General features: G+C 44.5%; 1 long non-coding RNA gene across 1 annotated transcript in view; it reads right to left on the bottom strand.

The window, feature by feature from the left end:
* Positions 1-12,328: 12,328 nt before the first annotated feature.
* The window catches only part of LOC309843482, a 42,604-nt gene continuing 34,479 nt past the window's right edge, over positions 12,329-20,453 (bottom strand). The window contains exon 4 of the long non-coding RNA XR_014300154.1: positions 12,329-12,514. This is a non-coding gene — a long non-coding RNA (uncharacterized lncRNA). The remainder of the gene's footprint in view (positions 12,515-20,453) is intronic.

Raw genomic sequence — 20,453 nt, forward strand, 5'->3', positions numbered from 1 at the left:
ATATTGATAATACAATATTTATTTTAAATATAATGTATTCATCAGTACTCAACCAAAAGTAAAATTAAACTCATCAGGATCAGAATAACTGTTTGGTTTTGCAAAAGTCAAGGACCCTCGTTCTGTGGCTTAATGACTTCTTGTTTGTGTTCTGTTTGCATAAATTATCCATCAAGTGCAACCATTACACCGGATGCAGCATGGCACTTGCAGGGGAATGAGAGCCGCGTCAGGACCCTCATTAAAGGGAAATGTGATTGGAATGGAGTCATCATTCCGTGCCTGGCAAAGACCTGCTGTCTCCGTTCTTATCCCTTTGCACCAATTCCATTTGAAGTCGATACTGGGCTCACGGACCTGGATTTTTAAAGGCAACGGATGCAATCAAACAATAGATGTTGTCAGAGACAGCTGCTGTGCCTGTAGCCAAATGTGATAAAGAAAAGGGAGAAAAATAGTGTAATGGGTTTCAAGGCAATCAGATGACTCCCTGAGAATGCAGGTGCTGGTTAATGCTCTCTCCATTCATCGAACAGTTTATGTACCACAAAAAAATTCCTTTTTTCCATATCTACAGACATTCTCTCCACCTCATGGTGTTACCCCCCAATAAACTTGGTATGGATAGGACCCAAGTCATGCTGCGTGTAATTCTAATTAAGCAAGACAGGCAAAAGTAATGGCATCCCTGTTCCACATTGCACAATCACTGTGCTCTAGCCTGGACACATCCTGCAGCTATTCCAATGTAATTGTATTACTTCGCTCAGGAAAACCTCTGAGAATGTTGCTTTCTAGACAGAGACGAGGCAAAATGAAGTTGTAGAGCACCAGAGAAGCCACATAATAGGAATAGAGGAACTTCCCAACAGAGTGATAAGACGTCGTGTTTCTGAGATGTGCAGAGCTGAGCATATGTTGTATTGGAATAAAAAATGCAGGTGAACCCAAGGGAATCGAGAAACACAACCACTTCTTATTGCAATCTTAAATAAAATTGCCTGTGTGCCTAGCGATGGTTTCAGTTTGGTTCATATTCAGCTCTGAAATAAGAAATTGAAGAGCATTATCAAATGACGATCATCACTATAAACCAGCCTTAGCTAAACCTGCCCTCAAGGCTGGAACACTATTACCAGTAGCTTAAGCTTGTCACAACTGTTCCATGCAAGACAGCATATCCGTGCAAGATCCACACAGCTGGGGTTCAGAGTCAGGCTCTAACTGGCTGAGACGGGTCTTTAATACTCTAAACTGATACCAGAAAGCCTGAGATGTGACGTGCTTAGTTATAAAGTACATCCTCAGGCCTGGTAATACCCCTTAATACGACCTTATAGATAGGTTCAAGTACAGGAAAGGACACTGGACACACAGGCGACAGGAAACAGCTGTGCTCCATTTACATAGAGGGCAAGAAAAGAAAATGAAGTTTAAATCACAACGAGCAGGTGTGACAGGTATTAAGAGACAGAAATGAGGACAACTAAGTCATTAGAGAAGGGAAACATTACGGAGTACAAGCAGAATGCACAAGTAGTGGACATTAAAATATTGAATATCGACATATATATACAGACTGAAAGGGCATGTTGATTAGGGCAGTCAACCTCTACATCAAAAATTTTCTCATCACCTATTATCCCAAACAATAAGAAAACGCCATTTGGGTAGACTACAAATGGCCAAATATCAGCAACTTTAAATGTTCCCATCCAATACTTCTGCCTTCCATCAGAACCTTGAGCAGCACCTAATGCATTAGGCAATCCGTAAATATTTGTAAAGTGGGTGAAAGAATAAATGAATTTTCACTCATTTAAAATAAGAATGTTCAACCAAGCAAGAGTTCTCTAGCTTGCTTTGCATGCATAACAGTCTTTTAAGTAAGTCTCTCTCTCTCTCTCTCTCTCTCTCTCTATTTTAATCTGCATTGATTACTCTTCTAGCCAAGAGATCTCCTTTTGGGCCATCACTGAAGCTCACTAACTAGGGTCAGTAGACACAGTAACACCACCTCCCTTACTCTTTTAGGTCACCAATAACAATGGTTAATAAAAATAATCAAGTCCATGTTCTTTTCTAAGCTTTGGGGGTATTAATTTGAAAAATAGATATCAGAAGATCCAATCATCTCTGTTTGCTTTTGAGTCTTCGTGCTAGTTTTAAAATGCTTCAAAAGAAGGTCCCTCTTCTTTGAGGAAATCTGAAGCAGTTTTGTACATCAAGCTGGTTGAGACACATGTTAATTCCTTATCATGTTACTGAATGCCAAATCACTCCCTCAGCTACATAAGGCAAAACCCTTGCAGTAACCCTTCGTTGTGTTTTTTTTATTATTATTATTTTGCTCACACCCCATATTCAGTCTAACAGCAAATCTTGATTTGCAGTTACATCTAGAATGCAGCCTCCTCCCCGCATCTTCGGCTATTCACCTCCACATACACCCCCAACCTTCTACAAGGCCAAGTCATGATTCTCCCTCGTTAGATTATTGCAAGAGCTTCCAGCTCGTCTCCCCGCTTCTCTCATTGCCCTCTTCTACCCTACTCTGTATGGAGCATAAAAAGTACCACCCTCAAAATCTTCCATTAACTCCCTTCACCCTGAAAGTAAAAAACCAAAGTCCTTAAAAGATCTAAGAAGCCTCTCCCCATTTGTTTCCCTGCATCCCTCTATCTGCCTGGTTTATCTCCTGCCTCCAACCACACTGGCCTCCTCCAGAGATGTGCCCACCTCTCAGCCTCTCTGGGAGGTCTCCCACAGCCATTCTGTCTACCATGACAACCCACTCCCCGCCAACACTCCACACCTCCCTTCCCCACTTGCTTTCCCTTTAGTCTTTGTGATAGTTTTAAAATATATCAACAAACTGGGGGTGCCTGGATGGCTCAGTCGGTTAAGCAACTGACTCTTGGTTTCAGCTCAGGTTGTAACATCAGGGTCATAAGATCAAGCCCCACTTTAGGGTCCGCACTTAGCATGGAGTCTGCTTGGGACTCTCTCTCCCTTTCCCTCTGACCCTTCCCCCCTGCGCTCTCTCTCTCTCTATGTGTATAATAAATAAATAAATCTTTAAAAATATATATATCAATAAATTTAAATATTCTTCTCTTAAAAAGGTGGTGCCTAATGCCTTTCATCTTGAGAATGAGCTTCTCTTGGGGACTCACTTTTGACACATAGAATGTAGAAGCAGTGCTAGGATGTTGCTTTTAAGACAGGTCATAAAAAGGCACTGTGGCTTTCTGCTTGTGCACTTTCTCAGGCTTGACTCACTTGCCCTGGGGTCAGAAGTCAGCTGCCCTGTTGTGAGGACACTCAAACACCACTCTGGAGAGATCCACCCAGAGAAGAACCAAGTCCTGCCAAGAACCATAAGCCTGAACCATCATGAAAGTGGATCCCCAGGCCCTAGCCAAGCCTCCAACTTATTATGGCCCCCACCTCTATCTTAATTACCATCTCTTGAGAGATCCTCGACCAGAAACATCCAGTTTAGCCACTCCCACATTCCTGACTCTCAAAAATTGAGAGGAAAAAAAAAGGAATGTGTTGTTTTGAGTCTCTAAGTTGGATGGTAATTTGATACACAGCAATAGATAGTTAATTCACCCCTTAATGTCATCTAACCATATTACATATTATATTTTATCATCCTGTTTATCAACTGTCTCCCTCAAGGAATAGAAGTTCTGTGAGGACAGAGACATTCGCCTATTTCTTTTCCTTACTATGATCATTCACCAAAAACAATTAAATGAATTAATCTTTTGCTTTTAATAATGAATGAAGCGGGTATCCAAGACAGTCATACATTAGTGGATCAGCAAAAATGCAACCCCTCAAACACAGAGTGGTAACAGGAGTTTATAACACTTGGGTAAAGAATGATTATACTTAGTTATAAAACACCTACCACAGCTGTGTTGCAGGAATAAGGACCACAAAGAGTCTCCTATTTTCCTACTGAATATTAAAAATGTGTTCTCACAGAAAAACAACTCATCTAGCAAATAATTTGTTAACTGTTGGTCCTTCACCCAAGCAGACAACAGAACCAGCAGCAGACCTTCCTACAACCACGAATGCCCAGATTCCACATCCAAAGATAATGATTCAGGAACTCTAGAGGGAGGCCTTGGTGTCTGCTCTGGATTGAATATTTGTGTCCTCCTGAAAATCGTATGTTAAAACCTAATCCCTGATGTGACGGTATGTGGAAGTGAAGCCCTTGGGGAGTGATTAGAATAGAGCCTTTGTGGATAGAATTAGTGCCCCCATCAAAGAAACCCCAGAGAGCTTCTTAACCCTCCCACCATGTGAGGACACAGTGAGAAGATGGCAGTCTGTGAATAAAGGTGGGTCCTTAAAGGATGCTGAATCTCCCAGAAACTCGATCTTGAACTTTCCAGGCTCCAGAACTGTGAGAAATAAATTTCTGTTGCTTATAAGCTAGCTGATCTATGGCCACCCTAATGAACTAAGGCAGTGTCTTCAGCTGCAAAAAAACTCATCCTCTAGATTATATATAACCAAGAGTAAGAACTTCTTCAATGGGTGGTAAATAAGGGGAGAAGATAAGCAAATTCATAGTCGATAAAAGCTCTTCACATCAATTCAGCAGCTCTGAATTCTCCTTTTCTGTTCATTCATTCATCTCCTAATTACATAGTAAGTTGTTGGGTGCTGTGTTAGACTCTGGGGAAACATAGAGGCTAGTGGAGCTCCGGGTCCAGGGAGAGCAATCAGACCCTCACTCGGGAAGCCTGTCATTCACATCTAACCCTGCCTTTCCCAGTGTTCTTGCTTTTCCCCCACACACCGGGGTCTGGAGATAGACTGAGCCCACATCTTCAAGGAAGCATTGGCTGAGTGGTAACTGACTATGAAGTGGAGGCTGAAGTCATCTACAGAGAAAATGTAAAATGCAGAGAGATCCCCTAGAGCTGAGAGAAAACCCAGATGGTATAAAATCCTTTTATCAAATGTGTGGCATCCTCAAGTAAGAAAAGTGGCCACCCCTCACATCTCTGTGATGCGAATGATACTGGGCTTACTCAAATCTGTGAACTAAATAAAATGTAAAATGAGTTTCACCCAGACGAGGGATACCTCTACCCTGATATCTCTAATAATCTAAAAATCTTTGACTAGTGAAAATAGTGCCCAGCTAGGAGCTGGATAGACCACAGTTCCCATCCTATTCTGTTACGAACCCAGAAGTCTCAGAAAATAATTTACATTACTCCAGGATCTCTGTTTCCTCACATATTAAGGAATAGTGTAAGAATAAATAACCTTTAAAGTTTTCTCTTTTTTTCAGCCCTAACATTTTATTGTAATTTTTATATGTGAATATGTGCATGTACGTATCCATTACCCGATATGAGTCTCCAAGAAATGGAGAGCACGGAGTCTAAGAGAGATATTGCAACTTGACTTTATTGGCAAGGAGAGTAAACCCTGGCAGGCATATGCTAATTTCCAGAGTAGTAGCTGACAGTGTTATCCTTCATTCGGAAAGTATCTCAATACCAATTGGATGAGTTAGAACAAATATCCCTGGGCATTCTAGCAGTACAGAGAACTGTCAGAGCCCCACATTAGGGCCCAGAGTTCATCTGAGTTGTGCGATGCCTGGGGCTTCTAGGCAACAGACAATACAGAAAGTTTAGCCTCCACTTGGCTCTACCTGCTCTTCCTGGTTCAAGGAGGGAGTCTGAAGACTCTGGACTCACACCGACAGTCCAGCACAGCAGCTCTCTGCCTCCAGCGGTGGCACAGGCAGGAACATGATTGATGTTACAGCAGGTGGTGAGCTGACAGCCCTAGCAGGTCATAATTCCTTGTTCCCTTTGCCAATTAATTCCCAAGAAGGAATTCTTTTAAAGAGAGATTTCCAGCCCTGATGCCACACCCTCTTGGGAAAAAGAATCAGAAATTCAGAAAAGCAAGCAAGGTTTCTCAACCTGGGCCCCATGGACATTTCAGCTGGATGATTCCCCATGGTCGACCTGCCCTGTGACTTGTGGAGTGTTCAGCATCATGCCTGGCCTCTACCCACAAGATGCCAATAATACCCCCTCAACAGCTATGAAAAATAAAAATGTTTCTGGATATTCCCTAATGTCTCTGAAATTGCCCCCATTAAGAGCCACCACTCAAAGAATGTTTCCCTCAAAAGATCCCAAACAGTCAAACTGGTTGAAGACAACATTGCCCACCCTCTACAGAGATGCTTTAGTCAACACTCCCTGCATGAATTATATTGTTTATGCAATTTTTTAAAATAGCAAAACCCCTATGAAAAACTCCACCTGCTCTGTTCTGAAATCCTGCATCTAGATATTGAAAGCCTCGGCTGATAGTCTGCCCTTGGGTGAACCCACAGTACAAGGTCGACTTTGTGCCTCCAGGCTCTCCTCCTCACCCCAGCCACTCTGGCTGGAACCTCCATGTGGTTCCAAAGAACAGCCTATAGGTGGAGGACAGCCCTTTTAAAGGCGGGGGGGGGGGGGGGGGGGGCGGGTGTTAAAGGACAGGGGCTAGCATTCACAATACCCAGTCTAGACCTTCATGACATTATTTACCAGCTGTGAGACGTCACTTAAGCTATCTGAGGCTGTTTACCCATCTGCAAAATGGAATTAATACTCTCTACCTCAAATAAAAGTCATGTGACATCTGAAGAGCCCTCTGCAATGGTGAGAAATCCAACACTTATTGTTATCTGTGAAGATGACTGTGCTGGTTACATATCCCATCTCTGCATTAACATACTCCACTGCACAAGTTTGAGGAAATGCTGAAAAATAGTCTCCTTTCATTTTAGTGCTAACTCGACCAGTGGTCTTTTCTGTTTAATTTCACCAAAAATAGGAGATATCTCCAAGCAATTTTTTGCAAAAGATTGTCCATCAATTCCAACTATAGCAACAAATATTTCTTTAAAACTTGATATATATTTTTACTGAACAAAATAGACCGGGATCCCTGCCCTCAAAAGGCCTATTTTTAAATGGAAGTGAGGATATAAACAATAAGCAAAAAAATTAAATTAAAAAAATAAACTGCAAGGTATGTTAGAAGCTAATCAATTTATGCAATTTTTTAAAATAGCAAAACCCCTATGAAAAATTCCACCTGCTCTGTTCTGAAATCCTCCATCTAGATATTGAAAGCCTCAGCTGATAGTCTGCCCTTGCGTGAACCCACAGTACAAGGTCGGCCAGGCATCTTGTGAGGAGGCTCTCCTCCTCACCCCAGCCACTCTGGCTGGAACCTCCATGTGGCTCCAAAGAACAGCCTATAGGTGGAGGACAGCCCTTTTAAAGGGGGGGGGGGGATTAAAGGACAGGGGGATTAAAGCTTCAGAGGAGAGGCAAGTAAAAGGCATGGTGTCAATGTATTCAGGGTGGGGGCAGCCTGGCTGAGAGGTGAGACATGGAAGGATTCACCTATGGGGCTATCAAAGAGAGCATCCCAGATGCAGGGAACAGTCAATGGAACAGCCAATTCAACAGCCTGTGGGCTGGAGTATGCCCCCATGCATTCAAGCATCAAGAAACCATCATGACAGAAGTAGAGCAAGCAAGTAAGCAAGAAGTAGGAAATGAACTCAGAATGTGTGGAGGGCTGAGCTGAGGCATTTGTGGTCATGGAGGGAATTAAACTCCAAGCCAGCCACTGTAGTGAGGCACTGGGAATCCATAGCCAGCAACTCGTCCCTGCTCCAGGAGCTGGCAAACCACCAAGGGGGTACGCTATAAGGAGAGAGAGACAAAGGGCTCTGAGAGAGTTTAACCAAATTCTTGACTAGTAAAGACTAGTTTAGAAGGAGTGAGCGCTCAAGTGGTCCATGTCCTAGCTCTTTGTTTATATCCACATTGCTCAGGCATCTCAGATGCTCTTTCTGCCGACACCCCCCTGCCCCACCAGAAAACCATTGACACTTCTATAATTAGACACCTGGTGACCCACTAAGAAAGAATGCCAAGAAAGAGGAACATTCACCTCAGGTGGTTTCCTTTGTTCTTTGGCAGATGCTCAGCCTGAGCTGAAGGGGTCTGGCTCAAAGAGAACAAGAAGCCATGACACCAAGTTCCCCCGACGATGTGAGCCCACGCACTCCTACTCACTTCTACCCATACGGGATCTGAAGAGAGACTGTGCCTCTCACTAATGGGGTGCCAGCTTGCTCCATGGTCCCTGAATTTCTCCCCACCACCCTAGAACCCTAAAGGAGCAAGCCAAGGGTCTTGAACAATGGTGTCCGTGCCAGATGCCATGATATTAACCTTGCCTCTTCTTTCCCGAATTATCTGTACAAGCAGCACTTGCAAGAGCACAGTTTGCTGCGTGCCCCAGGGAGAGGCAGTCTAAAGCAGCAGGGGATATGCCTCTCCCAATAAAAATTAATGGAACAAAAGCCCCCTGTGTGGTGTATGAGGTTCATCTCCCAGGGAGCTTTCATCTCACTGAGGCCCCCCCTTCGGGCCCTCCTGTCTCCTGGGTGTCTTTGGCATAGGTCAAAAGCCCATCATTAGAGGGAAAGGGGCCAGGAGTAGATCAGACCGGAGGTTCACACAAACCCAAAACACACATGCTAATATATACATGCACATGCGTGTGAACAGGCACGCACCAGCACTCGCACATACATGCAACTTTTCAGCTTCTCTTTTAATGAGTGAAATCATTGACAACTTCGTGCGGAAATAAAAAAGAATTTCATGAAGACAGCAGGAAGGAATTATATAGAAGGACATGTGGAAGACTGTTAAGGGTTCGCAAAATAAAAAACTTAAGATCATCTGGTTTCCTTATTGTTTGTTTGTTTTCTTTGATTTTCATACACAAGCAGCATACCACATGGACATTTTTTGTTGGAAAAGACTCAGGAGAATATGCTTGCATATATAGCAGAGCCTACAAGTAGCCTCTGATCTCCTAGCTCCAGCTCCCTTCACCAGAGGCAAACACAGTTGTTCTGGAGTATTCTGCTGTCTGCTTGGTTACTCTTAGAACACCAAATCCTAGAATCCCTTCCCTATATGGTTCTGGGTTGTTGTTGGCTGAAGGTGAGGTCAAGTAAGATCTGCAAAACCAAACTGAGGCAGCAGCATCAAGCTCTGAAGGTCCTGTTGGTCGAAGGCAATGACCTCATCACTGCTCTCCTCTCCATTTGCAGCTCGTCTTCCCCACAGCCACCTGCTAAGCAGCAGGAACTCCAGGTAACCTCCTGGGGCCTCACTGCAATCTCAATGACAGCTTGGCAGGAACAGTCAACAACCTCCCACTGTCCCTGCCCCTGATGCTGGATGTGCTAGTTTCCAGAACCTTCAACTCCCCTCATAGACCCTTTCCTGCTCAGCTCCTTCCCCCAGTTGTATAAAGAGCAACCCCTATAGTAAATGTCCTTATTCTGTGATTCTCCGTGTTTCTGCTTCCCTGATTCACTGGCTGACACAGCTACCAACCGTGTGGTATGCATCTGTCCTTTTTCTACACTAAGGAACATACCCACATACGTCTCAGCTTTTTTCCCTCCTCTTCTTTTTATGTCATCATCTCTTTGAGATTTCTGTGAATCAACCTCATTCTTCTTCCTGGCTACAGAGTATTTGATATTGGTAAACATTTAAGTGTTATCCAGTTTCTACCTTGGCAAAAAATAATGCTGCCGTGGAATTTTTAAATATGCCTCTTGATACCTATTGTATAAATCTCCTTGGGATGGATTCCTAGAGCTGGAATAATTAGACAAATATATCTTTAATTTCTGTAGTTATTAGGAAATTGCCTTCCAAAAGACTTCTTTCTCCAAAAGGCTCTTGCCCTGCCAGCAACTTTATCCTTGTTCACTGTACAGGGCCCTGCACTCTGCTTTCCCTAGAGGTCGATGGCCTACCAGTGCTCTGCCTGGAAGGCAGACAGAAGTGGACATTTCAAAGAAGGAACATGGAAACTTACAAAGCAAGAGGTATGGTCACGGAAAGCATCAGGCTTGGAAGAAACATACAACCAGCTGGTTAAAGATGAAAAGAAGACAAAGAGAATGGGCATCCATGAAGGATGAGGTTAATACTAAGAGAAGACTCTTTCCCTTATATGTTTCAGAGATTCTTCAATTCCCCCCCACCACCAAATAACTGCCTAGGTGTGCATTCATTAATGTACATCTACACACACACACTCTTCAGAATCTTCCACTGGAGCTTGAAATTCCTTGAAATATTTTATTCCCTCCAAATAGAGCTAAGTTTCAAGTAATAATCCTTACCAATAAATGGCAGTTATGACTGAGGAACTTTGCCAAATATTTCACATTTCTCATGTCATCTGAGATAGGTGTTATTCCCATTTTACAGATGAGAAAACTAAGGTTCAGAAACGTGAACCCAAACAACTAGTGAGTTGCCAAGTAAGGATTTAAACCTCCTCCATGTGACCAGCCAACCTTTAGCCGCTGCACTGTCGGCCCAGGGGAAGTGACAAAGCCCCTTAACTTCATCGTCAGTCAGTCTGATAAGGTAGTAAGGTAGACTCCTGCTATACTCTGTCCCAAGAGCAATGTTTCCTAAAGGAAGGGTCACTGGGTCTTGGAAAAGATCAACTGGAGAGAAGAGAAGGTAGAGAAAGATGCAGAGGATAAAAATACTTCCTGGGCCAGTGGGAAGGAGAGAGAGCTAGATCAGCTCAGAGGAATGGGGAAGGTCAACTCTCCCTTGTCAGGGTAACACCTCCTGATTCTGGTGTTAAAGGAGTGTGTGGCAAGACATGGGAAGTGCTGGAAAGACATTTCTTCCATGGTCCCCTCCCTCCCTGAGCTTTTCTACTGCTCCAGCATCCATTGCCCTGCTCCGCCACAGGTCATTTCCACACGGTGAAATAAATTAATCCCATACAGCTAGATGAGTTCAGGGGTCAATGACCTTGGATTAAGAAGGTAGGAAATGTGTGCATGAGAAGGTGTGGGCTCAGGGTCGCAACGGGGGCAGGTTGAGGGATTGTGGGAGACATGAGTACTCAAAGGAGTGACATGGAAGAGAGGCTTCATAAGGAGGGACTGTGGACACAACCGGACGGCTCAAGGAAAATACAGCACACATGTGTAGACCCAACAAAGGACAGCGTGATGGGGGCTGGGAGGCAGCAAGTTTCCAGCGCTGTGGAAGCCTGCAGGAATTCCTGAGAACCATGAATCCAAAGGCAGCCCAGGCCTCCAACACAAATCATGCAACAATTCCTTTAGGAAATTTGCTCTTGCCGGAAGTCCTGAAAAATAAATTGTTTCAGCAAGCCCTAACCCCTCTGGGAATCAGCGATTAAGGGAAAGGAAGGGAAACAAAAGGGCGAACGGGCATGGCAGTCTGCTTTCGTGGAGGTGCCCAAGAAGGTGGCCGGTAGCGAATCTCACTGGGGACCCAATCTGTTGCCCTCCACCCCAGGCCTCCCCAGAGGGCTGGTGAGGATGTGCCTCGGGTCCTGAGTGTCCCTCATCCCTGCAAAGCCTCCAGTCACAGCGGTCAGTGTGAATTTGAAGGCAGCAAGAGGTCCAGGCCTGACGGAAGGGAGAACATTCTGGATAGTGGTGTTACCATATTGAAAGCTTGAAAGCCCCCCAGATGGAACCACTAAAGTAGAACTAAGTGTTGGCACAGCATTGGGCATAATATCATAGAGCCACGAAGCATGATCATTAGGAAGACTAAGTGGCACTATGGAGAGTTATCATGACATGTGACACCCACCAATGATGGTGAATATGCTTACTGTTCACATGGATAAACCCCCGAAACACAGATCTCACAGGAGCAACAGCTGTAACCACGGGGGTGCAGGATTACGGGCGACTTTCAATGTTCACTTTGTACACTTCTATGTGTTGATAGACCGGTTTCACAGCGATGTAGGAAGGTGAGGAAGGAGAATGGTCTGGTCGTGTAGTGACATGTCTGTGGTGGGCCAAGGTCACTGCTCAGTGTTGGGCCAAAGCAAGTGTGACAACTGGGCCCCCATACACACACACATGAACACATACCACACACTGTGCACACATGACACACGCATGCCACATATACCATACATACACACTCCACAGATAGGCCACACACACACCACACACCCATCACACAAGGCACACTGTAATACACACAACACACACTGTACAACACACACACCCATCACACAAGATACACTGTTATACAACACAACACACACTTATCACACAATGCATACTCTAATATAACACAACACACACTCTACAATACACACACCCCACTCATATGCTTTTATTTCCAAATACATTTCACATGGGTCTCAGCTGACATAAGCGTTTGCTCTCAAAGACTCCAGTTAGCCTGGGAGCAGGGGGCACCTCTCTCTCTTTTGTCCTCACAGGTAACTGAGGTGGGCTCTCCAAACAGAGCATGCCGTGAGCAAAATGGGAGCCCTCACCCAGTTCCTACTCCACAGCTTCTGTTTATTTGACAGCAACACCCTGGACCTGCCAACAGATCAGACACAGGAAGAGACACCTTGATGGATACCTCCAGAAAAGCCCAGTCTTCATCCATGCCATGCAAGGGAATATTCTCTCTTGTTTCTCTAGCACGGGCTGGTTCTTGCAGATTTATTTGCTCTAAGAAGGGCAACTGACACACATAAAGTCGGCCCAGAATGGTAGTCTCCTTTACAAAGCTAGTATCAGCCGTGCCGGAGTCTTCCAGCATTCAAAATTAGGCATGGTACACTGCGTGTGTATAAATCAAATTAACATACACTGTCACTGCCCGGTTGAGCAGCTGTATTCTTTGTGTTAAATTTCATAGTTAAAATGAAACACTTTTCATTACTAAATTGCAGCTCCACTGGGCGACTGCAACAGTTACCTGCCAAAATTAAGCTTTGCGATGCCAGCCCTGTCACAAAATGGCAAATGCAAATTGGATTTACACAAAGTGGGTGAGGAGTTGCTAATTGCCACCAAAATAAAACGTTGATGTTAATTCACATCTTTGAACCAAAAGTTTATATAAACCCAGCGCTGGGGCATCTGCATGGCTCAGTCCATTGAGTGTCTGCCTCTTGGTTTTGGGTCAGGTCATGATCTCAGGGTTATGAGATCGAGCCCTGCATGGGGCTCCTCACTCAGCATGGAGTCTGCTTGAGAGTCTCTCCCTCCCTCTCCCTCCGCTCCTGCCATGCATTTTATCAAATAAATAAATAAATCTTAAAAAAAAAAAAAAAAAAACCGCCTCATCAGTAAGTATATGCCTGGTTTATTTGGTTAGAGCAGAAGGCTGTGAAGGCTAAGACTAATGTTCAATATACAGCCCAATTAATTTGCTCAGCTCACAGTTAAGGAGTCTCCACTTTCTCACATGCATAGGTCTCAATGACACATGTTGGGTACCTACTACATATGGGGTACTTTGCAGGTATTCTATGCATCAGTTTCTAAAACAAAGTCATTATCAGTATTATTAGCCCCAAGATACACATGAGGAAATTGAGACCAGATTCAGGATGGCTGTGATCTAGTGACACAAGTGACATGGCTGGTACTCAAACCAGGATGTGCCTGAATCCAAAACCTCTATGGCTTCTCTTTGTCAGGCTGGTGTTGGGTGGCACAGTGCAGATCCATGACCACCAATAAAAGCGAAACTACTCCAAGCACGTTCCTTGCTGCTGATTGATTGTGGCATCTCCCTGCAGAACATACATCATGTTTATTCTTAACACACTGAGTGCATGCCCTTCAAACCCCAGACCACCTTTTCCCTGTCACGTGGGCAGCATATAGTCCACGCACATGGCCCGAGGTCCCAAAGAGGCAAGGCTTCCATGCAACTGTCCCATAGGCCCCAGATGTCAGAAACATCCTCGTCTTCCACTAACCTGACGCTTTCCAGTCGAGTCCCACTTGCGATGTTCCCTTCAGGTCTTGGTGAGCTTTAAGTAGGCTGCCAGGTCTCTACGAACAGCCTCCCCGCAACGCGGCCCATGTCAGTCAGAAATGGCTTTCATCTCTGTCCCGTAGTGGGTGTGTTCCCCCTCTCCTAACTGGTCCTGCCTGCTACTTTTCACGGCTCCTTGATCTGCCTAATTCTTGAGCCCCAACTCACGTTGCAAGAGCATACAGAATTCTGCGCTGTTGCAGAGTGTTGACATGGCGAAAGAAAGGAAAGGCAATCAAATCTATTCTGAGTCCGAGGCGCACCGAACTCTATTCTTATGAGGGCAGCACACATTTCAGCTTCCAGGGCCAAGGACTGTAAATCTAACTATATGCATGTGGAGCATACGCAGCTACGGAAAAACCGCTGTGAGTAGGGACGCCCCAGATCGGATGGCACTTGCTAGAGTGATTACCCAAATATTTTGGTAGGCCACAGAGTAAAAGAATTATGAGTCTTGGATGGGAGATTCATTTCTCTGCCAAATGGCCATTTTACTGCAGAGTAGCAAAACATACTTTCTACTCCAGATAGATCAATGTTGCAATTAAGATGTTTAGTGGAGCGGGCCATTTCAAGTGTGACCTCAATGGGTGTCCACACCTTGTGGGGGATGGTAGGTGTTGCTTAGGAAGACTCAGGGTTTGACCCTCAGCATGCTGAGTCTGTAGGGTGAGCAGGCTCTGAATGTTGACTCGGTGTGTCCATATGGCAGCTATCTGTGGAACTTGATTGATAAGCTCAATGGAAGTTTTATCTCAGCAGAAAAAGCAGAAGCTTTGGGAACTGAACAGCCTGGGCTACACCACTTGATAGTTATCCAGCTTTGGCCAAGTCACTTCACGAGTGGTTAACACTTATGAGTCCTAGACACGGCAGAGTGACAGCCAAGAGCATGGATCCTGCACCCCAAGTGTGTCCTTATCCCAGACGTGCCATGATTGTCCATCTGACCGAAGGCAAGTTACATAAGCTCCCTTTGCCTGACTGTCCTCATCTGCAGCAACATGGATTTCAAAGTGGTACCCAAGTTTCCTTTTGGGGTGATGAAAATATTTGAAAACGAGATAGAACAGTAGGGATACAACATTGTCACTATACTAAATGCTGTTGAGTTGTTGAGTTTAAAACAGCCGATTTTATGCCTTGTCCATATTACCTCAATAAAATATGTTTTCTTTTAAAGTAGTATGTGCACCATAAGGTTATTGTAAGGATTTAAAGTTAATGCTCTGCCGAAGTCCCTAGGACATGCAAACCCTGGCTCTTATACTGCTTCAGGTTATCTGTAAGGACTGTGCCTGCTCACCCAGATTTAGACCTATCAAGAGGAACGCAACTTCCCTCTCTGCCCATACTCTGTAGACAGGATGTGAACAAATGGTGACTCTCTCATTCTCTTCTTTCAACTTCGTTCCAGCCTCTCCGCGTGCACCAATTAATTAGATTACTGTTTATCTTATCTTAATTATTGTGCAAGAGTGTCTTCCCAGCGAGATTTTTCAGAAACACCCTGGTCAGCAACAAATTTTAAAAACTTCTCCTAGGGAAGATTAATTTCCAGGAAGATTCACAAGCCACTAACCTCTCCCATTTCTGGTTCACCTTTTTTAGTGGCCCTTCCAGCCACAGATGATTCCAGGCTTGCTTCTTAATTCTGGAGCGTGTACTTCATTTGGATCCTGCCACTCATGGGCAGGCAACATCACACTGGAGTCAGATCACTAAATGAAGCAATGGAGTCACCGCCACCCGTAGTAATAACACATTCTGACAAAAACATGAAAGATAGTGTATCTCTGCCTTAACTCATGCGGGTATCAGTGGCGGGGAAGAAAGTAAATTCTTTTAGAATACAGACAGAATCTTTTATCAATGAAAAACTGTCATCGGTCTTTCTTATCTCTTTGTGCAATGACAGCGGGATTTATCTTTCTTAGAAGCAAGCCTCCAAATGAATATCATGCCTATTTTGCCAAGGTGAGCAGTTTGTCATTGTTGGGCAAGTAGACATGTTTTACATAGATGTTGTGGAGCACACATGCCACTTGTCATAAATCCACATGCCCTCCAAGGTGTCCTGAAGCCCTGAGCATTGCTCCATTTCTCTTAGAAACACGAGAGTCACGTATGCTTAAGGCTTGCTCTGTGGACCCCAGATAAGCCAGACTTGCATGATGTAGACTCTGTGCTCAGCCTAATAGCTCCATTATAGCTGCTTCCCCAACAGCTAGGGAAAGCATGGCTAGAAACCTCGCCGCTGTTTGATGGAACGGTCCAGTCTGGAGTCAGCATTGTGAAGAAATCTTCCCTCCAGCGAAGAGAACTCTGATATTAGCACATCTCTCCAGACACCAGCAAACAATGGTTCCTTCTTTTCATTCTTCGGTTTTTAAAAATGCTTTTATTTTCCTGTCAACACACTCTAAGTTTTCCCCCAAGGGTTTGCTCCCTTGGTGATAATAGAATTGTTATCAGCACTGGGATAAGAATAATATTAGCTTACAGCTCCTGAACACTCCCCGTGTGCCAAGCACCATTGGGAGCATAAAATGTGTCCCAGCTTATTAAGCTTCATAACAGCCTCTGAGATGGTATGACATTTGTCTCCATTTCACAGATGGGGAAACTGAGACACAGTAGCCTCAGAGGGTACAGAGCTAGCCAGCAGCAGAGCCAGGATGTGAAGCCAGGTAAACTGGTTCCAGAGCCTTTGAACTCAACCACTTCTTTGTCCTGCCAGTCAAGAAGTTCCAAGAAGTTCCAAGGCCACTGAATCATTCATTGTATGACTGTTTTCTAAATGTTACAGAAAGGTAACACCCTAATGCTAATGACTTCCCCAGAGACCTCCACAGTGTCTCCTCTTTTGCTCAAAGTGGGAGCCATCGTTCTTATTAAGCCCAGAGTAAGAACAAATGCTGGGTGACAAGGAAAACTTCTGCCATGCAGGCCAATCCCAAGGTCCTCAGAGGAGAACCTTCCTGAGAAATCTTGGAAATTCCATCTGTTGGAATCTGAGGTTACCTTAAGCCAGAAAGGGAATTTAGTTGGAGAATACTAAGAGACTTACAGAACTGAAGAAAGATGGAACCCCAAAACTTAGGAAGGACAAGAACTCCAAGGCAGTCTCTTTAGGGTAGTGCTATGGGAACAACTGAGCTCTCACTGCAATCGGCCCTAGAATGTCTCATGAACCAATGTCAATTCCCAGAATGGGGAACTTTCATGTGTCCAAGCTTGGAGACTGTCAAGGAGCTTCCTGGTTAATTCTGACTCAGGGGCCATGCTTTGGGAGATATCATAGCTCACCTTATTATTTTTAAGTGCATTTTATAAGCTTTGAAGCAATTCAGTACAAAGGCAAGTTGTCATTGGAAGCTTCAACCGTGGAAGGGTTGCAGGAGAAGCGGTGTTTTCCATTCTACAGATCAAAACTCCGAGACATAGGAGGGTTAAGTACATCCAAGGGACAGTCCAGTTCGGATTGAATCTCAGGTCTTCCTACTCCCAGATGCTGCTTTCCACCCCACGGGTGTCCTCTGTAAAGCGAATTATGAACCCAGGGTAGCTTTTCATCTCTCAGCAGTTTAGCATCTCAAGACTTTGTTTCCCTTCTTTCTCTCCCCACCCACAAACTCATGCTGGTAAACACACTGGTTCACTAGCCCACTCCCTGCCCAGGAAAGAGTTAATCTGTACAGTTCAAGGACCCCCCCACCATACACACACACACACACACACACTCCATAGAAAAGGAGAACTGAACCCCTAAACATGTGTCCTGAAGGTTTGTCTCTGGTGATAAGCCCCAGGCTGCAGGACCTGCTCTCTCTTGGCAGAGATACCAGGAAACACAATTGCCAGAGTCTTCACATCCCCGGCCACAGACAGGCTCTCCCCACCAACAGTTGTGTCTGTTTTCGTAGCACAGGACTAGGGGAGGGAGAGATTTTATTAGCTGCAGCAGTGTGCGGGGCTCAAGGAACACTCGAGTGGTTCTCAGTCAGGCATGAACCGGTGTTCAGCTGAAGGTTCTGGCATCGTAGTGGGGAGGGGGGGTAGGCAGGGCTCTCTCCCTTTCACATCTGGGAGAGCACCTGGCTGCACCCTCCAAAAGGCAATGCCAAAGGGAGAATTGGCGCTGATTAGGACCCCATGAGAGTTAACAAAGTAACGTTCACTTATGCTAATAGCGTCAAGGGTTATTCCATCATCACTAGTGGAGCAGGCTGGACTGAGACAAGCCGAAGTCATAAAACATCCTTAAAATCGCTCTGTCTTGAAATAGGCAAGGGAGGAGAATTTATTATTATTGTTCCTCAGTCACAAAAAAAAAGAGAGTAAAAATGAATGAAGGTCACCGTTTCCTTTACAGCTGATCGACTTACCTTTCTCTTTGTTCCTGTGCCTACACAGTAAATCGAAGTTGGAAACAGAGGTGCATACTAGATGATTTTCCGTTGTTACTTTCATTTTCCCCAAGAGGAGAAGGGACAGTCCATTTAAAACAACTGAGCTATTATATCACAGTGCTTCTTGTTTAAAATTCGAACGTCATTGAAGACGTGCTTCAGCAGAACTCAACAGGAATTGTGAGAACCATGTTATCTCAAAAATAAAAATCCCAAATACACATGAAATTTAGGGCTTTAGAGTTTTCCAGAATTTATGTATAGATGAACTTTTAACATATATGCATAAATAGTATATGTATGTTACATATATGCATAGATTACACATACAATAAATTATACACTGTAGTGTGGGTGTGTATAATACTTGACCCTCCTACAAACTTTGGGATGCAGATGGACGAAATGGATGCTCAGTTTGAATAACTTGCTCCAAAACATAGAACTAGAAATGGCAGAGCCATTTGACTTGGTCTTCTGACTTCAAGATCAATGCTCTTTCCCCTATGAAGATTCTTTTTTTTTTTTTTTTCATATTTTAAGAAGTCTCAAAACAGGATTCTGTGACCATCTAAATGACACATGTGTACCTAAGCACTCTAGCACCAGCCCCACGGCATCATTGCACCAACTACAGCAAAACATCTACAATAAAACAGCATGTAAACAAACCAAATTGGCATAGATCCCTCAGGAGCAGGAGGTTCAGGGTCAATAGCTCTGGAAACCTGGATAAATATTTAAGACAACGGAGGACTTTTCCCTTTGGGAAGGTGCTTAGCATCCAGAGTGGTTAGAAACGAACAAGGGTGTATAGGGACAAGAGCACAGTGTCATTCCAGCAGCAATCCTGGGAGGCAGCCTGATTCAGGGGTGTGAAGAGGGATGTGTACATGAGAAAAGGGTCTTTCTGGGCTTCTCCCCCATCCCACATCTTCCCACTGGCAGCATCCAGGTCTATCCTTCATTCTAAAAAAGTCACATTCCCATGGCCTTCTCTCTAAAGGGAGTGGGGGTGTATATGACCTTCACGTGAGTATTAATGTCCAGTGAGTCATGCTCTGAGCCCACATCTGTTCTTGAAACCTCCCTCTGTCATTTCAAGGAGACCCAGACACTATTCACTGTCCCCTGTGTTCCTAAAGAGTTCTGAGGAGTTTCTTTTTCTCCAGCCCCCTGTGGTCCAGTACCCTAGGTGAGTTTCTGTTGGGCTCAGCACTTCTCCAGGGGTCTACCTGGTACCCATATGGGGACCCTCAGTGCCAGAACTACATGGAGACTCGTGAGCAGGTAAGAGAAAGAAACTTTGTCCCCAGTTCTGTGTCCTCTGTCACCTGAGCCCTGTAATGACTCTGAGTGTGCTGAGAGTTTCACAAAGTCTTCAGGCATCCAGCTCTCCCAGCCCTATTCTCAGGCCAAGCAGAGAGAGAGAGCCAATCTTCTCCTGTCTCAGAGATCTCCTTCTTGAGAAGATCCCCTGCCTCCTCTTTCAGACCAATGCCTTCCTGTCCCAATAATAATCTGTGTCAGCGGATACTTGCATAGGCCACTGAACCTCCAGACCTACAACTACATGTAGGTCAAGTGAAGTTGCCCTCCCAATCATAGATGCTCTGAGAAGCATCGGAAAGCCAAGATAGGGAGGTCTCATGTAGTCCTGAAGGCCTTCCAGGTGGAGGTGGTGCTTTTGATTCTTAAAGGAGTTAAGATAAAGATAAAAGTTAAAGATAAAATAGAACATTTCAGGCCCAAGAATTCCTTGGTCCTGATTTGTTCACAGGAAATCAATTAAACCCAATACCCAAAAACCATCTCATATGCAAGCAAACCCCCTAAGCAAAAAAGAAAAAAAGGAGAAAAAATTTAACTCTTGGACCTTTTCCATGCTGACAAGCTTTCTCTCCCCTCACCCTAGGTATTTTCCTGCTGTGTGTACAATTCTATTTCCCCTCATGTGTGTTGAATCCATTTTCTGAGAGGCAGGCCCTCTCCTCTCAGAAAAAAAACATAGAAAACACTAGATCTGATAGAATGCATCTCATTTCCCTTGGGATCCCCACTTCCCTGC

The sequence above is a fragment of the Mustela nivalis genome, assembly GCF_964662115.1.
Source record: "Mustela nivalis genome assembly, chromosome: 11".
In the NCBI taxonomy this organism is placed as follows: Eukaryota; Metazoa; Chordata; class Mammalia; order Carnivora; family Mustelidae; genus Mustela; species Mustela nivalis.